At 42.5% G+C, this 15,738-nt stretch overlaps 1 pseudogene; it reads left to right on the top strand.

The window, feature by feature from the left end:
* Positions 1-246: 246 nt before the first annotated feature.
* On the top strand, positions 247-15,492 carry LOC123143319 (uncharacterized; annotated as a pseudogene).
* The last annotated feature ends 246 nt before the right edge of the window (positions 15,493-15,738 follow it).

The following is a 15,738-nucleotide window of genomic DNA, read 5'->3' as shown; positions in this document are numbered from 1 at the left end:
TCCGGAAAGTGTTTTTAGCAGCTCATGAATAAAATGGTCACCTTTTTTTGAGTTGGAAAATGGTAACGTTTTTAGAATCATATAGTCCACCTCTGCAATCTGCATATCACTAATGAACCTTTTGAGTTTTTTGAAGACTAGTGGGCTTCAGTGGTCCTTTTCTGAAAGTGGGCCGGGCTTCGTTCACTGTCCAGCCTAGTTTTATAGCCTGTTGGTCCCTCAGCCAGTCAACCTGATCGATTCATTTGGAGTCCACCAATCAGTGAGCGTCTGACAGACATGACCAGCCCCCGCCGCCGCCCCCTCCTCCGCTCCCGCTCGTCGGCGGCGATGCCCTTGGACGACGACGACCTGCTCCCCGAGATCCTCCTCCGCCTCCCGCCGCTCCCGTCCTCCCTCCGGCGCGCCTCCCTCGTCTGCAAGCGCTGGCGCTGCCTCGCCTCCGACCCAGCCTTCTCCCGCCGCTTCCGCATCCACCACCGCCGCAACCCTCCACTCCTCGGCTGCTTCCGCGGAGGTATTCCCGAGCTCTGCTTCCAACCTACCATGGGCGCCCCCAATCGCGTTCCGCCCGGGCGCCTCTCCTTGCAGTTTAAGTCCCACGTCCGAGTACTCGGGTGCCGCCATGGCCTCGTATTAATCTTGGACCAGACGCCGCAGCTCCTGGTGTGGGACCCCGTCACTTGCCAGCAGCACCTCCTAGCCTATCCCCCGGAGTTCGATCCAGACAACTCCTTGATCAATGGGGCGGTGCTTCGCTCTGCTGCCGGTGCCGGAGGCGTCCACTTCCAGGTCGTTTTGGTAGCGTCAGAGTATGAAAAAAAGTTGCTCGCCTGTGTTTACTCTTCAGAGACTGGGGTGTGGGGTACTCTATTCTCAACACCAATGCCATCCGGGAACTCCCTTCACACCAGGGTTTGTTGGGAGCACGCTGTGCTAGTTGGGGATTCCCTTTACTGGATACTCGCTGGTACTACTTTGTTCAATCTCCTTGAGTTCGATTTGAAGACGGAGAGCCTAGCCGTGATGCCGCTGCCGGCAGATAAGTCTTATGATGCAGGACTCAATAGTCCTGAAGGGCGCTTCACTGTCATGCGCGCAGAGGGTGGTGGGCTGGGTTTGCTCTCTGTGTCAGGCTTCACCGCCCAATTATGGAAGAGGAAGACCGATTTTGATGATGTTGCATCATGGGGCATGGGAAGAACTGTTGAACTGGACGAGTTCCTCTCCATGGATTCAAAGGATTACTTAGACATAGAAGGGTATGCTGAGGATAATAATTTGGTGTTCCTGTGGACCGGTAGGAGCCTCTTCACGGTCAAGTTTGAGCCACTGCAGTGCAAGAAACTTTTCGACACCAACAATCGGCGTTGCTATTATCCATTTGAAACTGTCTATGCTGCAGGTAATAACATGCCTTTGCACTGCTGGTATAAAAAAATCAAGTTCCTTTTTGATAATTGGTCTATGGAATGCCTTTTGCATCCTTTCATGTTAGGCTAGCAATTTAAGTAGTGTCGTATCAGTTATTCTTTCGCTGCTTGATGATCTATTCAATACATACCAATTTTGTTCTGTAGTGTTCTTTCCCAATGGTTGTATGGTAACAAAACCAAGTTACTTTTTGATAATTTGGTTGATGGAATGCCTTTCATATCCTGTCATGTGAAGCTAACAATTTTAGGTGGTATCATATCAGTTATTCTTTTGCTGCTTGATATGATCTCTTCAGCACATATGAATTTTGTTTTGTAGTGTTATGTCTTGACGGTTGTGTGTTGGTGTTTATGTGATTTTTATGACCTACAAAAATAATAGTTTTTGATATCCAGTTTAGCTCATACCACCAGTTCTGTTTCTGTGGCCAGGTTGAAAAATTCTCTTTATAATAATTGAACTAAATTTCATAGTTGTCTTGTCTGCCTGTTGACATATGCAATAAATGTATAATGGTAGTGCTAGTGCATATAGATGCAGTGCAGTTTTTCCCAATCAATGAGGCGATGTGATGGCATCATTCTGATGTGTTGTCGATAAATATGATGCCAAGTTGTTTCTAATATTCTCATTTTTCATTAACATTATCATTGGACAATGTGGTTCAAGTCGGAGCTAGGAAACTTTCTCATCAGTTTAGTGTGGCGGTGAAGTTCTTTTTTAGAAGATGAGATACATAACAGTTGGAGACAATTACATGAAAAACTAGCTTGTGAAGTTATTTCTTGAAGATGAGATATATGACAGTTGGAGACAACTACATGAAAAACTTGTAAGTTATTTCTAGAAGATGAGAAATATAACAGTTGGAGACAACTACATAAAAAACTAGTTTGAATCTCATCTAGAAAGAACTTCACAAACTTTTAGGATAGTCGTGGTGGTGCTTTATGTAATGGTTATGAACTGGGAAAGGATGCAGGTAATAGTGTGCCTTTGTACTGCCGGTATAACAAAACCAAGTTATTTTTCAGTAATTGGTTGATGGAATGCCTTTCACATCCTTTCATGTTAAGCCAATTACTTTAAATAGTGTTGTATCAATTATTCTTTGCTGCTTGTTGACTTCAACATAGAGCAATGGCGCTCTATAGTGTTTTCTTCACATGCTTGTTTGGTGTATGTAATTGTTATGATCTGGAATTTCTCGCGTTGTCTGGTTTAGTTTAGTTTATGCCACATGCTCTGCTTCTGTAACCAAGGCTGGCAAATTCTTTGTATACTAATTGGACTATATTTCATTGTTGCCTGTCTATTGACATATGCAAGAATGGTATAACTATAGTGCTAGTGCATAGCTGCCGTGTAGTTCTTTCTCAGGGTAGAAATATGACAGCTGAAACCTAAAAGTTGAACAATGAAATTTAGCTGTAGGCTGTAGCCATGCATTGTGTACAGTCTAATTTCTTCAATTGGGTCACGATAGGAGACTTTATACTGAACAGATGAGCAAAGTTATAAGACTAGATTTATCATTAAAAGTGCCTTCATCACGAATTACTACTTTTATTTTTAGTAACATGATATGATTGAAGGAGTGCGCAGGGCTTTATTTTTATGCCATGCAGTGTAAAAAAGATGGCATCTATTTTGTACCGAAGGGAAGTTTTAATTAATAAGACCCCTTGCTTGAGGATTCTACATGATGAATTTGATTAAATTCAGTTAGTTGGTGACTAGCGAGCTCGTATATTTCTGAAAGGTATGCCTATGAGCTAACCTGATGCTTCTTCTTTTCTACTCCACATGATCCCATCATATGTCCATGATAACGAAGAATATTTCAAATTCTCAGTTGAATTCATAAGCTAGATGGTTTAGCATTTGCCTCTGAGTAGGGGTTTGAACAATTGGTAAAGCCTCCAGTGAGAGAAGATGGCAAAGATACTTGAGAATGTGCTAACAGTAGAAGTTGAAAGTGTGCCCGTACATCACGAATTACCTATTGATAATCTCTGTTTCCATTGCTGTTTTTCCCAACAATACCGAGATGATTCAACTTTGTTGTTTTTGGTACAATCTCCTTATGGCGGAGTTAATGTTTACTGTTTGAATCATTATAAGTTGTGAGGTTGCATATCTTAAACGTCTTTCCATTTGACTGATGACACTGATTGTTCCACAGGTACCTAGATTTGTATTCTGGTTGCCGAGATGCAGGAAGTGGCTTCTTCGATGTTGGTTCTTCCCTTCTGTATGCTTCACGCGAAGATCAACCCTCTATGTTGCGTGCGTGCGCGTGCCTGCCTCTTCTCTCTGTTTCCATTTGATTATGTTCCGTGTTGTATTAGGTCAGTAGATTTGATTTTAGCTAATGAATGTTGGAAATACACTTGCCTTCCTGGTGCTATTTGTTACTGCATAGAAAGTGTTTCAACCAGCAATGGCAGCAGTGCTTTATCATGCATGCATGTTTCAAATGTTCTGTACTGATATATTGACCGAACACCAGAGAGGAAAGGAAGGACATTTCGACACAAGTATTGCGAGTTTACTCCATGAACACCATAGAGGAAAGATAGGATGCTTTAGAGACTTGTATGGTCAGTCTAAAACGTCTTATATTGATGAACAGAGGGAGTATTTGTGTATTGGGCTCAAGCAATCGCAATTTTATCTATTCTTGTTTTTATTTATTGGTTGTGACGAAATGGTAATTTAATCTCTGATGTGCAGCATCTGCTGTTTATAGTGTGCAATTAATTAAATAATATTCTCCTATAGACAATCACGCATCTTACCCTTTTCTTTTTGCTGTTCATAATTACTCAGCTAATTTCTCACATGTTTGAGGTAACTTGCTGCAGGAACCTACTATGTCTGCTGTGATCGGTATTAGATTCGGCGTAGTCCAGTCCCAGCACCTGTCACTTCAGAGCTATTTGAGGTAGTCATCTGCATGTCTCAGGAGTAAGAGGAAGTGTCAAGTAGGTAGTACTTGGCGCACACTATAGATTGACAATTCACCAGAGAAAAAAGAAAAAGGAATTCAGACAGGAAGAATCAAATCCTTCTTTACCAAAAGAAAGGAAACAAGTGTAAAGTCAGCACCCACCCATTCATATTCTGCAGCAACAAACAAAGAAGCGGCCTTTGCTCCTCTCACTACTTCTCTTTGCACTGCACATAATTGCACAGCTAATTTGTCACGCTTTTTAGGTAACCTGTTGCAGGAACCTACTATGTCCACTGTGATCGGTATCAGATTCCACGTAGTGCAATGGCAGCACCTGTCGCTTTAGAGCTATTTGAGGTTAATTATCTGCATGTCTCAAGTGTAAGAGAAAATGCTTAAAATCGATCGGTGCCTTAAGAACAGTTTCAAGTAGGCAGTACTTGGCATGCATTATAGATTGACAACATATCAGAGGAAGAAGGAAAGGGAAACCAAACAGGAAGAATCAAACCCTGCTTTATCTTTACCAAAAGGACATGCTTTCTTATGCCGCAGCAACAAGCAAAGAAGCTGCCTTTGCTCCTCTTCACTACCTTTTCTTGTGAGGATGGAACTGGGATAGCGGGAACCAGAGGCCTAAGCAAAGAATCTTGTCCAGTTCTCTTCTTCAATGAAATGAGCTTCGGGTCAGTCGCAGCTTCTCCCAGCTCTTTATATCCCATCCCCGAGATCCTCCATTGGTCAGACACACGGGTTCCAAGGACGCGAACCAAACACGCTCTTGTCCCATTCGAGAGCACAGGCCCCCGTGCGTCCTCCTCATCTGGCCAGAACTGCTGGTGGCGTCATCTTTCTGTGCCTCCTGTACTGGTGAGCTCTCCTTGAAGCTGCGTTCCTCGTGCCTGCTATGCTGTTTCATTCAGCGAATTCAGTAGGCGCACCTGTAGGTACCCTGCTATCATGTTAGCCATCCAAATGCTTTGAATATTTATTTTTCGGATCACCACAACAAGATGCGGATACAAAAAAAACTGTTGTCCAGGGTCATAAATAAGGGTACAAATTGGTTTCTCGCCTCTGCCATGTCTAAATCCAGGCTCTGCCCCTCTCTGATGGTGACTAATTAATTTATTCGCAAATGGTATTTCAGCCCGAGGATGGACACCGCCATTGGCGCAACGAAGTGGGTGCTGGGCAAGGCGCTGGCCCCCGTCACGGATGGCTTGCTGGAGTCCTGGGCAGCTAGTGTTGAGCTTGATCGCAACATCGACGCCCTCAAGATGGAGCTGCTGTATGCGCATGGGATGCTTGAGAATGCGCAGAGCAGGGACATCCGTGGCATTGCACTCAAGGAGCTCCTCCGCAAGCTGCAGCAGCTGGCATACGGGGCTGATGATGTGTTGGATGAGCTGGAGTACTTCCGCATCCAGGACGCCCTTAAAGGAACCTACCATGCCACTGACATGAATGCTGTGGGTTCTGTCCAGGGCCTCCGCATCAATGTTGAACACACGGCGAGGCATGTTACCAACAAACTTAAGTGCCTCCCGTGCTTGGGTGATGCTAGCCGTGATGGTGACCAAGAAAGTGATCCCGGTGTTCACCAAGAAAATGATGGCAAGCAAGGATGCCTATCTGGTGTACGCTTGTGTGGCAGGCAGAGCATCGGCTCCTCGTCACTGACGCCCGCCAACAAGGGTGTCAAGAAGGTTGATGGCAAATGCATGCCCAAGGTCATCGCAACTGCTCGCAATGCTGCCCACACTTTCGGTAAACACTTTCCATGCTACTCTCCCATATCTGTCCATGATGATGATCCTCAACCTATCATTTCAGAGTGTGCAAGCCAGAGAGACTGTGATATAGAAACACCAGAATTGATGTTTGATAGGGTGCAAATGTCTAAAACAATGATGGACATGGTAGAGCAGCTGAAGGAAGTATGTGCTAAGGTCTCCATAATTCTTAATCTAGATTTGTTGGGCTCCAGCCGTACCCATACCAAAGAAATTGCTAAAAACAGATCCAAGACCACATCAGAGATTATAGAACCTGAGTTATACGGGAGGGATGACCAAAAAAAGAAAATTGTAGATTGCATTATTAGTCGCGAGTACTGTCCCAATAAACTTAACGTGCTTCCAATTTTTGGACCGGGGGGGGGTATTGGAAAAACAACTTTTACGCAACACATATGCCAAGAAGTAAATAGATATTTCCAGGCTTCAATTTGGATATGTGTCTCTTTTGATTTCAGTGCAGATAGGTTGGCACAAGAGATGGCCAAAAAAATCGATAGTGTTGTTGGTGAAAAGGTTAACGCTAGTGCCGACGAACTTATCCAACAAAGATTAAAAGCTAAGAGATTCTTACTTGTCTTGGATGATGTGTGGACATATCAGGAGGATGAGTGGAAAAAACTAATAGCACCTTTAAAGAAGGTAGAGTCTGAGGGTAATTTGATTATAGTCACAACCCGAATACCAAAGGTAGCAGAAATGGTTAAGACAACCAATGGTGAACTAAAACTGGAAAGACTAGATGATGCAGACACCATGCGTTTTTTTGAAACATGTATATTTGGTAACAAGCAACAGCCATGGGAAGAACATCCTGAATTATCTGAGATTGGTCACAAAGTAGTGGACCATTTGAAAGGTTCCCCTCTTGCAACTAAAACTGTAGGTAGATTACTAAGAAACCAACTTACTTTGGACCATTGGAAAAGGGTTCTAGAAAGCAAAGAGTGGGAATTACAAACCAGTGAGAGTGACATCATGCCAGCCCTCAAACTTAGCTATGATTTTCTCCCTTTCCATCTAAAACAATTGTTTGTATATTGTGCTTTGTTTCCAGAAGATTACGAATTTGATAGCAAGGAGTTAGTTCAACTGTGGATAGGACTAGGTATTTTGCAACCATATGATCAAAATAAAAGGACTGAAGATGTTGGACTAGACCATTTGAATGAGTTGGTCAATTACGGGTTTTTCAAGAAAGACAAAAAAAAAGATGGTCGTTATTATTATGTTATTCATGATCTATTGCATGAATTGGCCACCAAGGTTTCATCGTATGAATGCGTTAGTATATCTAGTTCTAATATCAGGTCCATACACATCTCCTCGTATATACGTCATTTATCCATAATTGTAGATGATAAAGATGTTAATGATAGAATCAGTTTCGACGACTATAAAAAGGATTTGAGTGCATTAGGTAAACGACTGAAAGTTGAAAACCTACGTACTCTGATGTTGTTTGGACAATACCATGGAAGCTTCGCCAAGACCTTTTGTGATCTGTTTAGAAAAGCTAAAGCACTTCGCACAATTTTTCTATCTGGAGCATCATACTCTATGAAGGACATTCTGCATAACTTTTCAAAAACTATCCATCTTCGTTACCTAAGGATTGAGCCATCACATAACACAGGCCACATCGACTTGCCTAGTATGCTGTTCAGATTTTATCATCTAGAGATAATAAATATTGAAAAATGCAACGTCCCTGTTTCGATAAGACATATCACCAACCTTGTAAAGCTGCGTAATATGCCTCTAGTTCTTTCTGACATACCTGAGGTGGGAAAACTTAAATTGCTTTCAGAATTAAGAAGATTTGAAGTTGGAAAACAAACTAATGGTTTCGAACTAAGTCAGCTAGCGCAATTAACAGAGCTTGGAGGGTCACTTAGCATTTATAATCTTGAAAAGGTGCAAGAAAAAGGGGCCCGGGGAAAGGAAATAAGGCCAATACACAGAAACCACTTGCGTGAACTAACATTAGAGTGGGATGTGCAACGATCTAACACGGATCCTACAAGAGAAGGAAATGTTCTTGAAAATCTTGTACCGCATAGTGACCTTCGAGATCTTTGCATTAGAGGGCACCGAGGCACTAGTTGCCCAACATGGCTAGGTGAGAACCTCTTGGTCAAAAATTTGGAATCTCTTCACTTGGCTGATGTATCTTGGAAAACTTTTCCACCATTAGGAGAGTTCTGGTGGGTTGATGAGCTCCGTGATGAGTGCAAGTGTTGCATCTCAAACCCAAACTTCCAAAAAAAATGTCTTGAAAAAAAAGGTTTTCAAAATTTGAAAAAGCTAGTGTTTGTTAAGATGCCAAAGTTGACAAAGTGGGCTGGAAATCAAACTTGCGGGTTCTTCTTCCACCTGGAAGTGCTCATTATTGAAGACTGCCCTGAACTTAAGGAGTTGCCGTTTTCATGTTCTACTTGCTCTCAACCAGCGCAAGAAGGAGCGAACATGACCTTGTTCCCTAGACTACGTGAGTTCACGGTTGTAGGATGCCCAAACCTGAGGACAATGCCTCCTATCCCTTGGACCCGTACTCCATGCTCCATTAAGATAGAACAATCAGGATCAAATTTTCAGCTACGCACTTACTCAGAAGGAATGTACATACCAGGATTACACTTGTCCATTGTGGCAGCGGATGGTACAGATAGCTTGTTTTGGAATAAGTTGTCTTTCTGTTATTTGAGTGGTCTAAAAGAGTTTTCTCTATTCAATTGCCCTCCTTTGCCCTTGCACATGATCCAAATGCTAACATCTCTGCAGCACCTCACTATAATGGGTCGTTCGAGTATTGTTCTGTCGCCAATCAGAGGCGAGAGCCATGTCACATATGAGGTTCCAGTTGAAGAACTCTGCATTTCTGACAGTGGGGCTAGCGGGAAAGAACTGACTCAACTGCTCTCTCATTTACCCAAGCTCACCAGCCTGAGTATAGCTGATTGCGAAAAGATAACAGAACTTGGTGTGTCTAATCAGCAGAGTGGATCACAGCAGCAACACACAAACGAAGAGGAGGAAATAGTGGTGATGGCAGAAGGAGGACTGCTGCTCTTGCCTACCCAACTACAGGAGTTAAAAGTCTACAATTGCCGTGAGCTGAGAATAGTCCCCAATTCTGGTTCAGGGGGCGGCAACAACGAAGCAGCAGGAGGTCTCCAGCGTCTACGCTCCCTCCGCCGAGTGATCGCAGATGGTTGCTCCAATTTGCTTTCCTCCTATTCGGGCTCCTCCTCGTCTTGTTTCCCTTTCCCGACCTCCCTTGAAACACTCGAACTAGTCAACGTTGAACAAGACAATTTGGATCTCACAAACCTATGCAACCTGGAAGTACTCCATCTTGGCCACATGGAGGACCTCACAAAACTAAGCGTCAGCCGTTCCTCAAAACTACATACCTTGAGCATACGAGTTTTGGCAGAGTCCATCTGCAGCCTGCTCTCTACCTCCCTCACCACATTGTCCTTCTATCTTAGCAAAGAGGTGGAGCCCATCAGAGGAGAGGCCCTAGTGCTTCTCACCTCCCTCCAAGAACTCTACTTTATTTCCTGCCACAAATTGCAGTTCCTCCCTGCAGGTCTACATACACTTGCCAGCATCAAGCAATTATATATCAGTGGATGCCCATCCCTCCAGTCGCTGCCCAAGGACTGCCTCCCGAGGTCTTTGCAGAAATTAGAGATCCGCTTCTGTTCCATGAAAGCATTGCCCAAGGATGGCCTCCCGAGTTCTCTGCAGCAATTACTGATCTACGGGTGTTCTAAGCTCGAATTGCTTCCCACTTTTTCGGACGGCCTCCCAACTTCTCTGGGAAAATTAAAGATTGAGGATTGTCCTGCCATCAAATCGGTGCCCAAGGACGCCCTCCCGAGTTCTCTGCAGGAATTATGCATCACGAGTTGTCCTGAAATCAAATCACTTCCCGAGGACGGGCTCCCCAAATCCTTGCGAGTACTAGATGTGGTCAGTTACGGCAACAGCGAGCAGCTTAAAAGGCAGTGCCGCAGGTTAATAGGGACGATTCCAATAATCTTCGCCTGACAATTCCTTCCAAGGTAAAAAACACGTCCTTATCCTCTTCTCATTCTTATAGTTCCTACTCAACAGTTCCCATTGCTTTCGCTCAAGGTTAGCTTCGAGATCATTCAGATTTTGTTTTGTTTTGTTCTTAAGAATTACTGACGTCTCATCTGAACTGAATAACCCACTTATTTTAATCTTCTGTGCAGGGCTCTCTTTTTCTCCTTGATTGGTTCATCATCAGCCCTCGTAGAAGTCTCTCTGTATACAAAGTGTAGTTCGTTCTCAGGCTCTCATGAGTTTTTGCTAGTGCAAGTACCAAGATTCAGTCTGTATCATCCATCATGTGCGTAATCATCCCAGAACCCCAATAACACTTTCATGCCCTGCTTCGAAATTTATTTTACAATAGCCCTTTATTCATATTTTTTTGTTTGGTTCTTAGGAATTACTGACGTTTCATCTGAACTGAATAAATCACTTGTTTTAATCTTCTGTGCAGGGCTCTCTTTTTGTTTTTTACATCGTCAGCGTCGTACAACTCTCTCTGTATACAAGTGTAGTTCGTTCTCAGGCTCTCATCAGTTTTTGCCACTGCAAGCACCAAGACTTCAGTCTGTATCTCATCCACCATGTGCGTAATCATCCCATAACTCCAGTAACAATTTCGTGCCGCTTCGAAATTTATATTCTACAGTAGCCATTTTCCCTTCATGTGAACAACGACGTTAACCGTTCACATCTTGTCCCTAACTAACGTTGCATCTTTCTCTCACCATCTACTCTTGCAGGATTTTATCTTCTTTTCGGTGCAGCAAGTTTCTTCTGACCAATCCAAGGTAAACAAAACACTTCTTTCTTCTGTACTACTCACTCCTAGTACCTACACGTGAATTCCCTTTGCCTTCTCTAACCTCATAAACATCAAAGCCATTCACTTTTTGTTTGGATTACGGTAATTATTGTTGTTTCATCTGAATATACCACATCTTTTTAATACTCTGTGCAGGGTCTGCTTTTCGCCTTTTCTGTTTGTAAATCTTCTACCCTGGTTGAATTCTCTCCGTATCCAAGCACAGTCCTCTGACACTCAGTTGCCACTGCGAGCACGAATTGTATCTTGCATCCTGTGCATGATCTGGTCAGTGCATGCCTCATCAACCCATAATCCAATAGTTCAATTTACTGCCTAGCAATTTCATCTGCAGTATGTTAATCCACCCTTTCCTAGCCACTTCCCCTTCATGTCAACACATAGTAATACTTCCATGTTTGTTTCTGTCCCCAATTGACCTTGCTTCTTCCTGATCCATACAAGGGAAAACATTTTTTTCGGTTTTGTTTGCCTCATTACTAAGAAACGAGTTTTCTGAACAACCCACTGGTTTTAATACTGCAGTGCTCTACCTTGGAGTTGCACATCTCTGAGCCCTTCGAGGACTCACAGTTCTCACATGGGGGTCTTGTGGCTTGCTCTGCCTGTACATAAAATCTGGTCAGTATGTACACTTGATATCCAGACCATCTTTTTGATCAGTATGTACATACTGCTTAATCTGAACAATGCTCTGTTTCCATTTATTGTGCAGGACTCTATCATGGAATTATCCACTTTTGTACACTTGTAGGATTTCTACAAGCGTTATAGATCTGGTAAGTGCATATATGTAAAATGGAACTTTAAGACTGCTCTGGCAATAGTATAGATACCTTGATATTAGAAAATAAAAATAATCATTTCCTAGTTGTGCCAAGTGAACTTTTTAAGATTAAATGTCACACCAATCTGAAAAAGTTGCTGCATACATTAATCTTGTCTTTACTTAAGCAATTGAAACATTGTATATTTCTCGGAACCAAACTACGGGAAAGCCTGCGAATTCTCTTAATCCAAGGAAGTGTATACTAGGACTTTATAAGATCGACACATGTTGAGCTCTATTTTTCTATCTTCATAATAAGGTCTGACTTTCTTTTGAACCAGATTTAGGAGCACTGCAAATTTCACTACAAGGAAATGGATCATGATTCACAACAGCAACATGAAGTGAAGTCTCACAAATTCATCATGTGACATTTTGAATTTGTGCTGAATTTCGTAAAAAAAATCTCAAGTTTTCTCCATGTATGAAGGGTTATGGGAACCACCAGGTGCTGGTAAGTACCTACTTCTGCACACAGAAAAGAAAAGGTCCATTCCTGTCCACAGAATACTTGTGCAATTTTGATCAGCCAACACTAAATTAGGATGTCACTTGTCCAGATGATTTGTACGCTGCAAAGCTGTTTACGTGCAAACTAACCTCACTTACCAATGGGTGATGCATTGTAAGTGCCTTACTCTGGTTGAATGTTCCATAATTCAATTAGAGATGTACAGTCAGAAGCTAATGTTATGATGTTACCCTGGTCTTTTTAGATAAATCTCGGTAAAAGGTGTGGTCCTGCCGGTTCAGGCAGACCTGGTTCTCCTGGTAAGCAAGTTGTAATGACATGATTAAGTTAAGTCCAGCTGAAGAAATGCTATCCTGGAGATCTCAATATGTATGTTCCAGTCTGTCCATAATCTGGTCAGTACTCAGTACATGCATAATCATACTGTACTTCAATAATTGGCATATTTCCATGCTTGTATCTATCCCAAATTAACCTTGCTTTTTTCTGATCCCATGCATGGAAAACCGTGTTTGAGGTTTATTTTGCCTCATTGCTGCTTAAACTGAACAGTTCTCTGTTTCCATTCACTGTGCAGGACTCTCTGTCTTGGGAGTTGTACATTTTTCTACCGCAGTGGGATTCAGTCCACCAATGCATGATGCATAGTTCTCACATGACAGTCTTGTGTTATCTTCTTCAGGCACATAAATCTGGTAAATACATTTGATCTTTATGTTTAAACTCTTTAGTTTGTTCCCAACCATCTGATCTTTCAGTAAGAAATCCAATTAGCCTCATGACATATCAGATATTCAGATATAGGCAGTGAAACGAATTTAATATTCAGTTTTCCTTTTTTTCTTTGGAAAGTACTTTTCCTAGAGCATTAATTGAAGATTTCTTCTCCACAACACTTATCTTCTCACAAGTTGACAAATCAGTTAATGGCATTTCAGTGTGCGTTTTTCTGTTCCTGGAAGAAATTTGTGGTGTTCTCACAATTCTATCTTCTGTGCAGGTGTACTTATCTCCTCTGCTATGCTTCAAAATAGTGCATTTAAAGCTTCGTGGTCACTCATGAAGACATGGTGGTGTACTTGCTAGTTCAGGACTAAATGGTTTTCGAGTTTACTAAGCTTCCACAACCTTTTTATAGAGTTAACATTTTCAGGTTTGCATTTCATCATGACAAGATGTTCTCCAAGCCGATCATCCTTTTATCTTATGTTGCTAGCCTCATCAGTACTTGGCATTGCATTTCCTACAATGGGATCTAGCATACTCCACCGGTACATCCCCAACCCCTTGTCGAGTTTCTCACTAAAAAGAGTGTGAGCGTGAGAGGTAAGAAACCCCGTTAACCAATTCAGTTTTCCAATGAGTCCATCATATCTACCTATCATAGCACCTCCTCATTTGCTATTCCAAGTAGTGGATTCTTTTGCCATGCACATTCATATTTTGCTTTGCACATCTTTTAAGGAGGCATATTGGTCATCATTATTAGTGCTTGTTGAAACTCACCAACCATTTTTGCTTTTATTTTCATATATTAGAGCTTTGGTTGGCACCTTTCATTCTTTTGTTGGGCAGAGAAAAGGAAAGAAAAAAGAAAAAAAGGAAAAAAAGAAAAAGGAAAAGGAAAAAAGACAAAAGAGGTAGTAAAAAAAGAAGAGGTAAAGTAGAATAGGATAGGTGCCATGTTTTCTCTCTATCAAGCTCTCAGTCTTCATTTAGAGCGAGATGAGTCTTATTGCTTAGGCTTTATACTTATCACTTTTCTTACCCATTTATTCATCATTTAGAGCTTAGCACTCATAGCTAATTCTGTTCATCTTGTGGGATGGTTTATTTGCATATGCTTAGTAGGACTTCATATCCATTATGCATATCTTGGCAAATCCCTACTTCCCATGCAACATCGAAACCGAGGACATCACACATGCCTTGGGGTCACTCTGCGTTACATGGGCCTCTCTTTTCCTTGTCGAGTCACTCCCATCCTTTCACATCATTTTCTAATGATCGGAAACACGAGGCTTCTTGGTTCATGGTGATTGCTTACTTGACTATGTGATCCGTGCTTCCCAAGACATGAATTGGTTTGTACTACTGAAAACTCACTCTTGGTTTTGCAATTAAGATATGGACTTGTCAATTAATTGCCATGGTGTTTGTATTTGAGCAGGGAGCTCAAGGTGGGTTGAATCCTTGGAATGATGTGTCTAAAAAGACTTTGTACATGAAGCATATATGGTACTAGAGCTACAGCTTTGAATGGACACTTAAGAGTCAACTTCCTCAAGGTTAATGAAATGCTTATTTAAGTTTATCTTGATCTATACTGCTCCGTCTCTTTTTAATCAGAGATGCTCTTTTAACCAAATTTGGAGCAAAATTAACGTTTTCCCTAATGATCTGCAGAAGCTAGTGTAGGCATATGGCCTGACTAAATTACTGACTAGGTGTTTGTGCAAATGCAGATCCACGACCCTGATCACTTGACCATTTACCCCTGACGCACGAGCTGTGAGGAGGGCAAGATGTCGCGGGCGGTGGTGCCGCTGGACGACGAAAACCTACTTCCCCATGCCTGCCTCGTTTGCAACGCTGGCGTCGCATCATATCCGACATCATCATTTTCCACAGCTCAGGCCTCCTAAGTTGCTTCGTCAGCAACCTGCGAGGTTTCTCCTACACAACTACCATGGGAGCCCCAGATCGTGTCCCCGCCGGGCAAGGCTCATGGCTCTAGGATCCACGACACTGATCACTTCATTGGTTCTGGTGGACAACCAATAGGTTCCCTGGAATTGCCGAGGAGATTCACTCAATGAACCGCTTTCAGCAGAACCGTTGGGAATTTTACTCTGGTGTGACAACGCGTTGAATCGCTCACTAATAGCCCGAGTTGCAATTTCATGGAGTGTCTGAAGCTTGAAGTTTTCCTTGTGTTTATGTAATTATTATGATCTGAAAAACAAATTCATTGCGGTGTCTGGTTTAGTTTAGTTTTATGTCACAACTTCTGCTTCTGTAGCAAGGATTGACAAATTCTTTGTATACCAACTGAGCTACATTCTATGCATTCCGCAGTCTAATTTCTTCAGTTTCGCCGTAGGAGACATTACCGAAAAAGGCTTTCGCCCCGCTTTATATATAAAGCAACAACCGCCAACACATGAAACCGATACAAACGCCAACACACCACACGCGACCCACACTCATCCAGGGCAAGATACATAGGTGCTAAAGGACTACAACAACAACACACCGAAACTAGAATGGGTCCGTCCATTTCCTCCGATCCTGTGGCTCATATGATCTGGTACTCCATTGCTAATCCCACAT

Source organism: Triticum aestivum, chromosome 6D (genome assembly GCF_018294505.1).
Source record: "Triticum aestivum cultivar Chinese Spring chromosome 6D, IWGSC CS RefSeq v2.1, whole genome shotgun sequence".
In the NCBI taxonomy this organism is placed as follows: Eukaryota; Viridiplantae; Streptophyta; class Magnoliopsida; order Poales; family Poaceae; genus Triticum; species Triticum aestivum.
The sequence above is the reverse complement of the archived record's forward strand: the minus strand, read 5'-3'. Positions and strand labels throughout refer to the sequence as shown.